The sequence below is a fragment of the Lissotriton helveticus genome, chromosome 7 (genome assembly GCF_964261635.1).
Source record: "Lissotriton helveticus chromosome 7, aLisHel1.1, whole genome shotgun sequence".
NCBI classification, from domain to species: domain Eukaryota; kingdom Metazoa; phylum Chordata; class Amphibia; order Caudata; family Salamandridae; genus Lissotriton; species Lissotriton helveticus.
The window spans coordinates 789405352-789418143 of NC_136068.1; the positions used below are offsets into that span (position 1 = coordinate 789405352).

General features: G+C 43.5%; 1 long non-coding RNA gene across 1 annotated transcript in view; it reads right to left on the reverse strand.

The window, feature by feature from the left end:
- Nucleotides 1–283: 283 nt before the first annotated feature.
- Nucleotides 284–12792, reverse strand: part of LOC144767050 (uncharacterized) — a 182985-nt gene continuing 170476 nt past the window's right edge. The window contains exon 3 of the long non-coding RNA XR_013598041.1: nt 284–344. This is a non-coding gene — a long non-coding RNA (uncharacterized LOC144767050). The remainder of the gene's footprint in view (nt 345–12792) is intronic.

Here is a 12792-nt window from a genome sequence, read left to right on the forward strand (position 1 = left end):
AATATCTACCCAGCTATATATATTTATACATATATATATGTGTGTGTGTATATATATACATATATCTATATATAATATATGTGTGTGTGTGTGTGTATATATATATATATATATACATATATATATATATATATAATGTATATATATATATGTACACACACACACACACACATATATATAAGGACACTACTGCTTATGAGTAAAAAAGGAATTTTCAGCACTCCAGCGACAGGTAAAATTAATTTTATTTAACTCCAGCTACAGCAAATGGTCTCTCAGGTGCGTTTCGGCAACTCTCTGCCTTTGCCAACAGACGGTTCTCAGCAGTGCTGTATTTTAGGTTTCTGGAAAAAAAATGAAATTAGCTTGCCAGAGCACCCTCTGAATGGAATGAAGTCTAATTGAAGTCTACTGCAAGGTAACTGAACAATTAGCAACAAGTTTCAATCCAATAGAAACTTTTGTAAAAAAAACAAACATAAAAGGTGCATGTTTCCAGTACAGTAGAGACTCGTACAATAGCTTCATGCACAGAAGAGAGGGAGTAAAAACTGTTGCCTATTTGGAACTCTTTCATCTACATCCAATCGTGTTCAAGAAGTCTTGATTTACAAGTTTTCCATCATGAATTTTAAACCTCTCATAGATGAAGAAAAATGGTATAGGGCTTGAAGTAGTTCTTGCAGATTAGAGCTAAAATAACGTATTCACTACCTGATTTCAATAAAATCAGTGGGATGGTGGATGTGACATCAAATACCATATGCCCCTAATAGCATCAAATCAAGAGATTATTTAGTATCCTTTTCCAAAAATACTCTAATCTAGCACTAAATGATCTGTGATTTTTATCCCAACTACCTACGTGCCTAAATACTATGCATGATGACTTCTAGGCTTTCTTCCTGTTTTGATCTTTTACTCTGGTGTGTTTTTCTAATCTTTGTCCCTTACACCTGACACGAGAAATCATGTTCTCTGCACTTTCTCGGCTTGTCCTTAGTGCCTCCTTCTCTTGACTCCATAGGTGGCTCTTATTCACTTCTGTTTTAACTATCCTACCTATTAGTTCTATGTTTTAATTTCCTGCCTCTGATTTTATTGACCTTGAAATAGCTCTCATTATTGAACTAGCTGTTCTGTCTTTGTCTTGAACATGTGCACTCCCATTCTTAGATACATGTGTTACCAATAGACATTTTCGCCTGCTCTACAATTTGTTTTGCTGTCATGCAATCAGTTATCTTCAACCATGTACATATTTTGACCTTCCCACCACATAGCACTCTAATTATCGTAGACCAACTTCGGTCTATTTAAAACTGCACCAAAAAGTCCTTTGTTCCCAATCAAACCCGCTGCAGTCATAACAAGCATTTGCAATGGAATAGGTCTCGCATTTGCGAGAGTTTAAGCAGTTGGCATTGTAAACTACAAAGCTGTTTATTTATCTGTTTTGATAATTAACACATAAATAAAAAGCATTGTCATTTACAATGCCAATAGCTCAAACTCTTGTAAATGCAAGACCTATTTCCTTTTCTAAAAAGCAGCCGGCATTGTCCCGGGCTGCTTGGAAAGTGAAAGCATGCATGGCTCGCTGAATGGTGCAGAAATGCATGTTGTGCCTGCAGGAGGAGAAACTCATTAAAGAAAATAGTGCCTACAGAATAAATAAGACATACTGTGTAACAAAAGAAGTAAAAAGGCCAGTCCTCTTGGGTGGTTACAAATGAAGACAAGGAGGTACTAAGGAGGGACTAACAAGCCTATTAACGAATCAGAAGCCAACATTTACAAATGACAAAGACACAAGCCAATTAAAAATATGGGCAGTGAGTGGGTGGAGTTTCAAGTCCATACTCGAATACAGCATGTGTCGCAATGCAGCGCATGCACTGCCTAGGCTTGACCTAAAAATGTCGCTGGGAAGTCTAGCTTAGGGAAAATCGGCACACGCTTTTGTAGTGAGCCAAAAGGGGAAGAACACACATTTACTTTGGGCGGGAGGGACAGCTCAAAGACTGTCTTGTAACAGAATATCTGCCTGTGTGACACCCCTGGACTCAAAGCCAGGCAGTGGGTTGAAAGTACCCGCAAAATGGTCACCGTTTTAATCGTTTCTGATTCTAGATTTACAACTCTGCATGAGAACATTTCTTTTTCCGAAATGCTAACACTGTGTTAATTTTTGGCATCCTCGTGTAATATTACATTGATTACTGTTAAAACAGTTATAAACACGTGATTGGAAGTCATATTTTTATTAGCTATTATGTTTTGAAATACATAATACATCATTTACATAAAAATGCACATCTCCCTCTCTTTCTAAATATGGTTTCTATTTATAGATTATATGTTGCATGTTCATGCACTGATGTTTCACATAATGCAACTGCATAAATACATGTTTCACACAATGCAGCTGTTTAAATACATCTTCCCCTGCCCACAATAATGTAATTAAGAAATAGTTGCAATAAACATTTAAATGATCTCGAAGTTATTAGTGTTTACTTTCCTTGCCACACACATTATTTACTAAGGCAATATTAATCACAGCTGACAGCACGTCTACCCGACTGCCACCACAGGTAACAGATCAGCAACCACCACAAAAGGCGCCGGATTACAAAGGAAAATCTATAAGAGGGGCTCTTCAGGCAGAGAAAATGCTCTCTGTAAATGACAGCGCAGGACCTTGTAATGGAAAGTGTCACTCATGTGCTCGGGTAATAGCAGGGTTCTGGCAGCAGCAGGCACGCCGCTGAGGTGACTGCCCAAGGACCCAAGGAAAGCAAACAACGAGCAACTCAAGGCCAGGTGCTGATGAAATGAAATGTTTGCTTTCAAACACTCATAACACCAGGCACTCGGGGGCTCCCTCCGTGCATGTAATCAACTCAGAAGGGAATTTTTTGAGGCAACAACACTGCGCATGCCACAACTTTGCAGAAACACTACTCCGTAGCATATGTATGCTGGCAAATATTTAAGGAATGGGTTGCATGGTAAAATGCATCTGTGCTTTGTTCCTCGGGCCCGTGTGTGCATGTTAACATCTTCACACCACGTACTAAGTAACTGCTCGGTGCCCGAGCTCTGGCAGTGCCAGTACAAACAGGGCTAATTATAGACGTTCCTGTGGGGCCAAGAGGAGACGCCGACATGAGCTTGTTGCTAGGACGGGGCTCCTTCGCCAGGGTTGTAATGAGGAGCTCTAACCCTCAGCTGATTGTCTATTTCAAAGGGAAGGCTCAACATTTCATCAGAGTATAGGACTTGGGTGCTAAAAGTGTCAGCAGTGGCCAAGATATTTAGGTTGTTTGTTCAGATAACTTGTCTAAAACATGAGAGGTATCCATTTCATTGTGAAAAAGACAACACTGTCGCAAACATTTTTCTAAATGTATTCTAAGACGCAGCTGATTCTAAAGAAGGTGAGAGTAGATGGGCGCCTTCCAGTCGGTGGCAGGGGTTGGGGGGAGGAGCACGAGTAGACACCACATCAAACCTTCTACGTTCAATGGCTACCTTCAGGGTAATTAAGTGGCATTAGGCCACGTCTCCTCGGGGCAGAATTCCTTGCACGAATCCTGCTGGATGGTGAGGCCTTGATAGGCAAAGTCAGGTAAGTGGGCTGAAAGCCACTGTGACAAATGCATGCATTTGACAAACAAACAAGCCTATCTGGGGGCTGTATTACGCAAAGTGCCATGGGGGATACCTGCTTCGTGGCCCCCAATGCACTTTTGTATTACAGAAGGTGCCACAGATGCTTGTGCGGCTCATTTGCATAATACTGATAGCACAGACGTATATGTAGCACCAGTGTTACCTCGGGAGGCCACTCCCTCATTTGAATGGGGTGTGACTATATGCAAATTAGGGAATCTCTTGGCCTCTGCCTCCACGTCATATTATAGATATGAGATCAAAGGCAAAGTAGCCATCAGGAGGTGCACTGACAGTGCTCAACAAAAAAGTGGTGCACTGTCAGTGCGCACCCAGGGGACAGACAAAGGGATTCCCAGGAACCCCTTGAGATCCCTTTGCAAGCAGGTGCAGTCCCTTCATTCACCTGCAAGGGGATCTCTGTCTCCTCTCTAAAGTGAAGGTGGGTGCCTCCTACACAGTGAAAAAAAGAGTGGTTGCTTAAAGCGCCACTCTACTTCGCTGAATGTGCTTCCCCCAGGACAGCCCCAAATTCGGGGTTGCCCTGATGGCTGTAGATTTATTATTATCTGGCCAGAACTCGAAGTGAGGGTGAGACTAAACCAGTACCCCTACTTTTGTTAAAAGGCAATCGGCCCGGGACGGTTAATTATGACATTTGAGATGCAGCTGAAGTGGAGGGGAGAGAGTCTCCTGTGGGTGAAGCCTAGGGAGGGCAGACAGCTGAAAAAAAACATGGGCCTTCTTGTCAGGGTGTCTGCTGCCTGAAAGAAATGTAAATGTGCGCATTTATGTAATCTGAAGATGGGAAGGCTGCTTTGGAGCTATTTTTTGCTGTAATTGATGGTCGTTTTGGGAGGAACTGAAAGGTGACTTGAGCTGAGGAGTGTGTGTTTTAGGGGTAAGTTAGAAAAAATGTTTGCACTAGGTCAGAGCTGTATTTTGGAAGCACGTTTTTTAATCTTAAACCTAAATTCTTTACTGCATTTTGTGGCAGCCTATTTTATACTGTGTGTAATGCCGTACATATCCGCAGTGCTTTGTGTCACAAGCTGGGGCCTTGTAACATTAAAAACTCAACACACTGCACCAATCAGAATTCCATTCTGTGGATCTCTGGTTACAGACAGAGATATCAGCGGTGATCGCATTATTCAAAATATGTTTCACAATGTAAAATAGTGCATCTCTCATTGATTAGTTTACCTGTATTTTCTTTTCATTTAAGGCGTGTGTTTTATATGCAATTACTTAAAGGGGAAAGATCAACAAAATAGTTACAGAATATTTTATTTTTAACCACTCCTTGCACCCCGCCCCCAATCTCACTAACCCAGCCCTCAATGGACTCAGGATAGCCGTTCCCCAACACATTTTTAAGGCGCTTTGACCGGTGAATCTGCCGCACTATCCCTTTTTGCGCCTAGCACACCTGTCCGAAGGTGGGCTGTGGTGCAAACATGAGGAGCGCGGCCTGATACACAATACAGGCCCTGGATGTTAATAATTCTCAAAATTACGCACCTGTTGATGGTTATGGACAGGGGTGGGTGTAACCGGTGTTATTCTCTTTAACATAATTACTTGTATTTACAGCAAAATCCCTCGTAATTACACTTAACTACATGAGAAGCGTAATCCAGCATTTAACGCTACTTTCTTAGTGCAAAATGCAGCCTTGTGTTAAAAATGTTCCAGAGGATGCATTTTGCACTAATAAAATATCAATAATTGCTACAGGACATGAACAGCGGTAGCCAGCAGCCACTTGCTCTCTCTTAGATTATCGTTCCTGTGCTCCTGTGGCAGAATTTATCCCCAAACTACTCCTAATTACTCAAGTTGGCATAATCACACCATTTTGGTAATTTTGCATCGCTAGAGTAATGCGTAATTATTGAGTTTACTCTGATTACTCTGCCATAATTAAAATTTCACCCAGGCCTAGTTATAGACTGAGATTTGCCAATCACACATGCTGGAATGCTATCCGAGGGCTCACCAACAATGTTCCTGCATATTCAAGGATGGGGTGGGACTGCAAGACCAAGGAAGCGCTGGAGACACAAGTTTCAATCACTTAGAAGGGCTTTTACAGATTATTACATGGACCGACAGACTAGAACCTTGGTGCTACAATGAACTAGAACTTTTCCTGGAAAAGTACGTTTGCACTTTTAAAATATATGAATTACGAAAAATGCTTTTACACAGTGGGGCAGATAAGCGTTCCTAAAAGATATGAGCACACACGGTAAAACAGCAATGCCATGAAAGGGGCAAGTGTGATAAAGAAAATGGATGTTTCCATCACCTCCTTGTTCCTTCTTCGGAATATATATTCAGCATCTGTTATTGTCAAGACAGCGTCGCTCTTACATATTTAAAATAATCCGATTTTTAACATAAATCACTAGCCGTGGATAGAACAATAAAAAGCAGCCAAGCTAGCCCGTTTCCTATTACATGCTTTCTTGCAAGTGAGACAGGCTGGAAATATTTCAGTCATTCATTTGTCAGGTCACACACACATTCAGTAATTTCTGACAGAAAACATAGGCTATCACTTTTCTGAGACAGCTGTAGACAAGTACCATTTAGATAGGCCCTATCAAACACAGACACAGACACAGCATACAGGGTCAAGTCACTGAAACCTTGCACGATTCAAAAAATGGCAGAGATTTGCACCATTTTTGTTTTATTTGCGATTAGGGCTCCCGGTTTTATGGTATTTTTTGTTGTTGACATTTCCGTCTGTATTCATCCATATTTTTTTTTGCTAATTTTATTTGTAATTATCCACATATATGCAGATCGGATTTATCGAGCCGAGAAGCCAGACCTGCGTCGAGACCCGTGATCTTTACTTTGCTATTTGGCACAAGAATATGGACTTTAACTAAGAAGGGAAGCTAAAATAGATTTGGACTCGGGAGAATAGTGTTTGGATGGATATGATTGAACTTTCAAAGGGACAGAATGATGTATGGGGTTCCATAGAAAGGACATGAGATCAGATTTCGTATTCACGATAAAGAATAAGGACTCGAAGTTCTCTATAGTTCATAAGTCTCTAAGTGGAGAAAGAAGTGCATTTTAGAACGGACAGAGTCAACTAGGGCGACTGAGGACTTAGACTCCCTGAATGATTTATAAGAGCCCTGATGATGTCCCATGTGGGGACGAAACGCGTTGGCTGTTGATCGAATGATACATGTATTGAATTATGGTTGGATGCTGACCGTCACCAACAAGATATTCCGAATAAAAATCTAAAAGAATTGAACTACTTCGTTGGAAAACTTTTTTGGGGAGAAAGACCTCCCAACATTACTTGTGTAAATTGTATTGATTATATGCATTATTTATATTGCTTGTGCTCCTTCTTTCATTTTGAGGATGTATAGTATGGTGAGGGACTTGTAGACAGTGTGTCCCTAAGGGGTTGAGCACAACAACACGACTTTGAGCGATCAGAGCATATAAGTGGGGAGAATTTCTCTGTGCACACATTAGTACCAGACATTGTCTAACTTAATTTTGATTGCAGTTATTCACATATATGTTGGGGTTTTGGGAAAAAATAAAGCTGAAACTGGTATATTTAAACTTTTACTGACCCAATAAATGCACAGGCTTCCTTAAATGCCCAACGAGTTTCAGTAGTATGAACACCTACAGATGACAAGTCAATGTACTTATATAAAAACATGCATAGTTTAGTAACAACTTTGTGTATATCTACACCTGTGTAAACCTCATTACTAAAATATATTTCTTTTTTGTCCCCCCCCCCCCGCCTTACCTGTCAATCTGCAGGTCTATTGGCCTGGCAGTCATGACACGAGAGCAATTAGAATCACTCAGCAACAACCTAGTTTTCTGTTTTTATCCAAATTTAAAAATAAATACAGACAGGAAATTAAATGGTTTTCTGTCTGTATTTATTTGTAAAAAAAAAAAAAAAACAGTAAAAACGGAAACCAGTGAGCCTTATTTGTGATATAAAATGGCACAAATGTGTAAAGTATATGTTTTGCAAATGAGTTTGATCATTTTTTCAATCTACCCATGTCATTGTATAGTGAAAGAACTAACACTTTGTGTACTACAATAGTTTAGAGGCAGCACATATGATGCTTAAGGCTCTAAGGAAGGATTTCTTTGTAGCGTGGTCCCACAACTTGTTTAAATTGATTTTGCCGGCATTAGGACTCTGCATTATGAAAATGTGTTACAGCGTGGGTGCTCTGCCAGGTCGAATAATCAACTTGTTTACATAAATAAAAATCATCATTCAGTGTACTCTCTCTGCTCACACACTTGGGTGCCTGATTTATAAAAGGGGGCAATGCTAAATATTTGGAAAAAGTACGTTCCCATGGTGAAGAAATATTAAGTGGTGGTTGTCAACGTGCAGGCAAAGTTACATTTTGCTTTGAGAGGGACCAGATATGAATAAAGACATATTTTTGCACTTTCACCTGGGGAAATCGTATAAACATGCTGGAATGTTTTGTTAAGTTTTAAAGGTTTTGTGCTTCCAGAAAGTCAAGCAGAGTTACACCATGTAATGGCCTGCCTTCCTCCAATGTTTGTAATTAGTATTCCTAATAGGCATAACGTGTTGCCCTGCCAGCAACAGCACACCCACATCTAAAGCCAGGTACAATGTAGTGGTGCGAATATTGATCAATTATCTGGGATAAGCCATTTTTGAGGCGACAGAAACAGATAATATCACAAAATACCAGATCAATATGGCCTTTCTTTTCACGTTAATGCTAAAGGGAACACACTAAAGAAGTCTTGCAGAGAGAGGGTTTTCTCAGATATTCATTTTTGCCCACTGCAGGGCAGAAGGTCACAATGGGTTTTAGGGGTGATTCTTCATTTTCATAAAGCTGGTTCTGTGAGGGGGCTCCTGAAAGGGAGGACTGGCTACTGCTATCTTGAATGGAGGCCTCTGGGATGTTTTTCAGTTAGGTGAAATGGGAAGAGCTAAACAATGAGGTTTGCATTTGTGGTCTTAACTCTCTTAGGAATGCATCTAAGGGCATCTACTATCAGTAAATAGTCCACTGGATACCAATGGCACCCCTCCTCCCCTAAACTCTCAGACCATTCCTTTACCTGGAAGAAATATCTAAAGAAGACTGTTAGACCTGGCATCTTTGGCGTGGTTTCCCCTGTCTTTTTGCCTCTGCCTCCTGTATTTTTCCCGCTGTGCTGGATATCGTTTTTGCTGGTTTAGATGCTTAAGGCACTTTGCCACTGCTCATCAGTGTCAAAGTGCAAGTGCTCCCTGTGTAAATTGCTATTGTAATTGATTATCCATGATTGGCATATTTGCCTCACCAAGAAGTCTCTAGTAAAGTAGACTGAGTGTGCCAGGGCTGGTGATACAAATGCTACTAGTGGGCCTGCAGCAATGATTGTGCCACCCACAGGAGTAGCCCTAAAATGGTGTCTCAGGCCTGCCACCACAGTGCATGTGTGCAGTCTGTGAACTGTCATGTTCTCCTGGTCTGTGTCCCCACTGGCCAGGTCTAACCCTTCCCTTTCTGTGCACATCGGTCACCCCTATGGAAGGCCCAAGGTACCCCTTTGGGCAGGGTACAGTGTATGTGAAAGGTAGAGCATGCACTAGTGCAGGTGACATGCTCTGGTAGTGAATGACAGCCATTTTCATTTTCCACTATTGTAAGGCTACCTTGCCCTTAGGCTATCATGGGAAATGTTGGCTACAGTGGCTACCAGCATATCTTCCCATAGGAGCAAGATAGGACATAAAAGTCTGGTATCCCTGAACTCAGAATTTATTGACACATAGTTTAGGAAAGGTGTTTTTTAAATCCTGTGTTTGAGAACAGCACTTTTAGAAAGTTGCTGTTCTCTTGTCTGACCTTTCTGTGTGCCTTGGCCTGTTTGTGAATTGACTGTCTGGTTTGTGAGTGACAGGGGCTGGGTGGCTCCCAGAGGCTGAGTGGGCCATCCCTGGGCTGAATAGCTCCATCTGCATCTAGAGTGGTGGGAGGGGGTAGCACCTGGGCCTGAATAGGGCTGTGCCTGCCTTCCACAATGCTGGCTCCACCTCCTGCTGGGCGGCTGACGACCCTGCCCCTCTCTCTGAAAGGAAAAGAGAGGCCAGGAAAACAAAGTGCTCAAGGAACACCCTGCACTGGTTCAGACTGGGCTCAGAGCCCTCCTGCACAAAGAGAACAAAGACTTTTAGGGGTATAAGTATAGGACCCCAGACTACAGAAAACAAGATCTTCCTGAAATCAAGAAGGAACCTTTGCCAAGGAGAAAGCTGGAAGACTGAAGAAGGAAGACTGTACTGCTGTGGCTTTGCTGGACTGACCTGCAGTTGTTTTGCTACCAAGGAGAGGGGAAGGACTGTGTTTTGTGCTGTGTCCCCTTGCTTGAAGGAATCTCCAAGGGCCTGAAGAAGAGCTGGCTCCCTGTTAAGAAGTCTCAGGAACACAAGGACTTCACCACCAGCTTCACTGAACTCTGCTGAGAAAGTTCTGTTCTTCCTACAGTGCTTGGGCCAGTTGTGGTGCCTCTGGAAGTTGTAACTGTGTTGGGAAGATGGAAACCCAGATTTTAAAGACTTTCTGCAAGTTTTAACGCATCGCTCCCTTAAGGAGCGCATCCCCGTCAGTGCGAGGAAATTCACGCCGCCACGAAGGCCGAGATCGTCACAGCGCCTGTTGCCGCTGCCAGAGTCGTCGCATCCTTTGCTTGCGGGACGCAACAGTCCGGAGCGGGAAGATTACTATTGGTGCGAGTATTGTCGCAGAGCCTGTCGTCGCTGGGTGAGATCGTCGCACCGCTTGCTTGCGGACCCCATCACGTCACTGCGAAAGTCGTCGCAGAGCCATCGCATCGAGGGGCTGCGAGAGGAGAAGATAGCCGCTGAGCCGCGCATCGTCGCCGCACCAGAGATCGTCACCGCCTCGAAGATCATCACATCGTACCTTTTGCGAGCCGCTTCCACCGAAACCTGTGCACCGGAATCCACGCAAGGTATCGCATCCCTCCCCATACAGACAGGTGTCACCGCAACACGCCCGCTACATCGAGCGGGGTTGTCGCATCGACTCCTCAGGGTCTCAGGAGTGATGCATCTCTTGCTTTTCACCGCCACAGCTTTCACTTGGAACTTTTGTTGCATTTAAAGGTACTGTTGGCTAAAGAGAGACGCAACTGTGAACAATTCTAACGCAACCTTAAGAACTCTTTTGAAGCCATATTCTTGAACTGTGTATGTTGGATTTTTGTCATTTTGGTCTTGTGTAGTTTAGAGTAAATACCTTTATTTTTCTAAACTGTTGTGGAGTCAGTTTGTGGTGTTTTCACTGTGTTACTGTGAGGGTTAGTACAAATATTTTGCACATTGCCTTCAATAAGCCTGACTGCCAAGCTACCAAGGGGGTGAGCCGGGGTTATCTGAAGAGTGTTTCCTCCTTACCCTGACTAGAAGCAAGGGTCCCTATTTGGACAGTGGTACCTACTCCTGCCAACTAGAGACCCCCAGTTCTAAAAAGACCAATTCTGCCTAGTCCACGCAGGAAAGGAGCATCAGTGACTCTCCTATCTCTATTTGCATACAAGGACTGGAGATGCTCTCAAAGAGTCAAATGGCTGGCCTCCAGTTGTTGCCTCAGTAACATAAAAGGCTGAAGAAGCGTCCTATCCTGTTTGAAAGAACAAGCTCCCAGTTGGGAGTGAACTGCACTGGTTCTTGTGGGTGCTCTGGCTGGGGAGTGATACAGATGTTTTGTTTGGAGTGACACTTCATTATATACAAAGGGAGAAATCTGCCTCAGAGTGCAGTTTTCTTCACCCTTAGGCCTACAAAGTCCTGTGAGGCATGACACCGTAATGAAAAAATCCGTCCACTTCATATTTGCAGGGCCTATGACCATACTTGTACATCCTATGAGTCATCCAGGATTGTCATTTTTTCCGGCTCCGCACAGGATCAGAGCTCAGGCCATTTGTCACCCTGCTGGGCCAAGGTAATTTCATTTCTACTCAGCAGAGGGACCAAAGTCTGCCCCACACAAAATGAGTGATTAACAGTTTTTCCCTCAGCTTTGCTTCCCTCAGGTCCTGAGGAACAAGGGGTTGGAATGGAAATCTGCAACTTTTAATTATCTGTCACACTGTACATGGGCTAAGTGCAGCCCGGGTCCACTGAACAGAGGAGGGAGCCCAGGCAACTAAAACCAGCAGAGGAGGGGCCTCCTCTATGAAATGTTGGTGGGAAAGGCCCAGGCAGGGATGTCAAGTTGATGCCTCTAGACCAGAGATAACTAGTGACTCCTGGGTGACCCAATCTTACATTTTCCCAGCATGCTGTGCAAGAGAAATAGGACAAGGGAGGAGAGATAATGTGGCATCCTAGGATCAGCATGTGGGTGCCTGGCTTCTAAAACCTTTCACTCCCCCTTTAAAGATTCTTGCACAAGGGAGCGCAAGGCTGCAACAGCCATGGACAACTGGAACGAGACATCCTCTGCTACCCAAAGGAATGAAGGACTGCCCCAGTTGACCCAGGAACAGTGGGTCTCTCCAAGGGCTAGAGAGGCTGGTCCCCATACTGCCCTGAGGAAAAGATCTGGACGTCTACACCCAGAGAAAAATACCAGGAGGAAAGTTGGCTAAGGGAGGTAGTGGAACCAGCTACCTGAAAGGTACAGTTTCTTTTTAGGCCAAGACACCGGCTGTAACTACTACCGGTGGCTAGTGCTCACCACAAGGAGTACAACAAGCACAAGATTGTCAGAATCCACCCAACAGGGCCCGAATTATTGCAGTTTCAATGTTGATGACCTTTGACCTCCAGCAAGGATCAAGTACATGGGACTTCACTGCCCGGCAAGATAATACCCCAGGGTGTGCCAGGGCCCTGGGGTCAGTGTGAGGATTAGTTATTTTTACCCAGGGGAGCGGTCATGCTTAGACCCCCATTCCCAGGCTTATTCTTGCTCCGGGGGGGATCTCCCCAGGGACTGATGCATATTGAATAAGGAGTGATGTTGTGCCCCCTAGAAGATGGAAGGGACCCAGGACCGTGTCTCCAGGCCCAAAAGAACATGG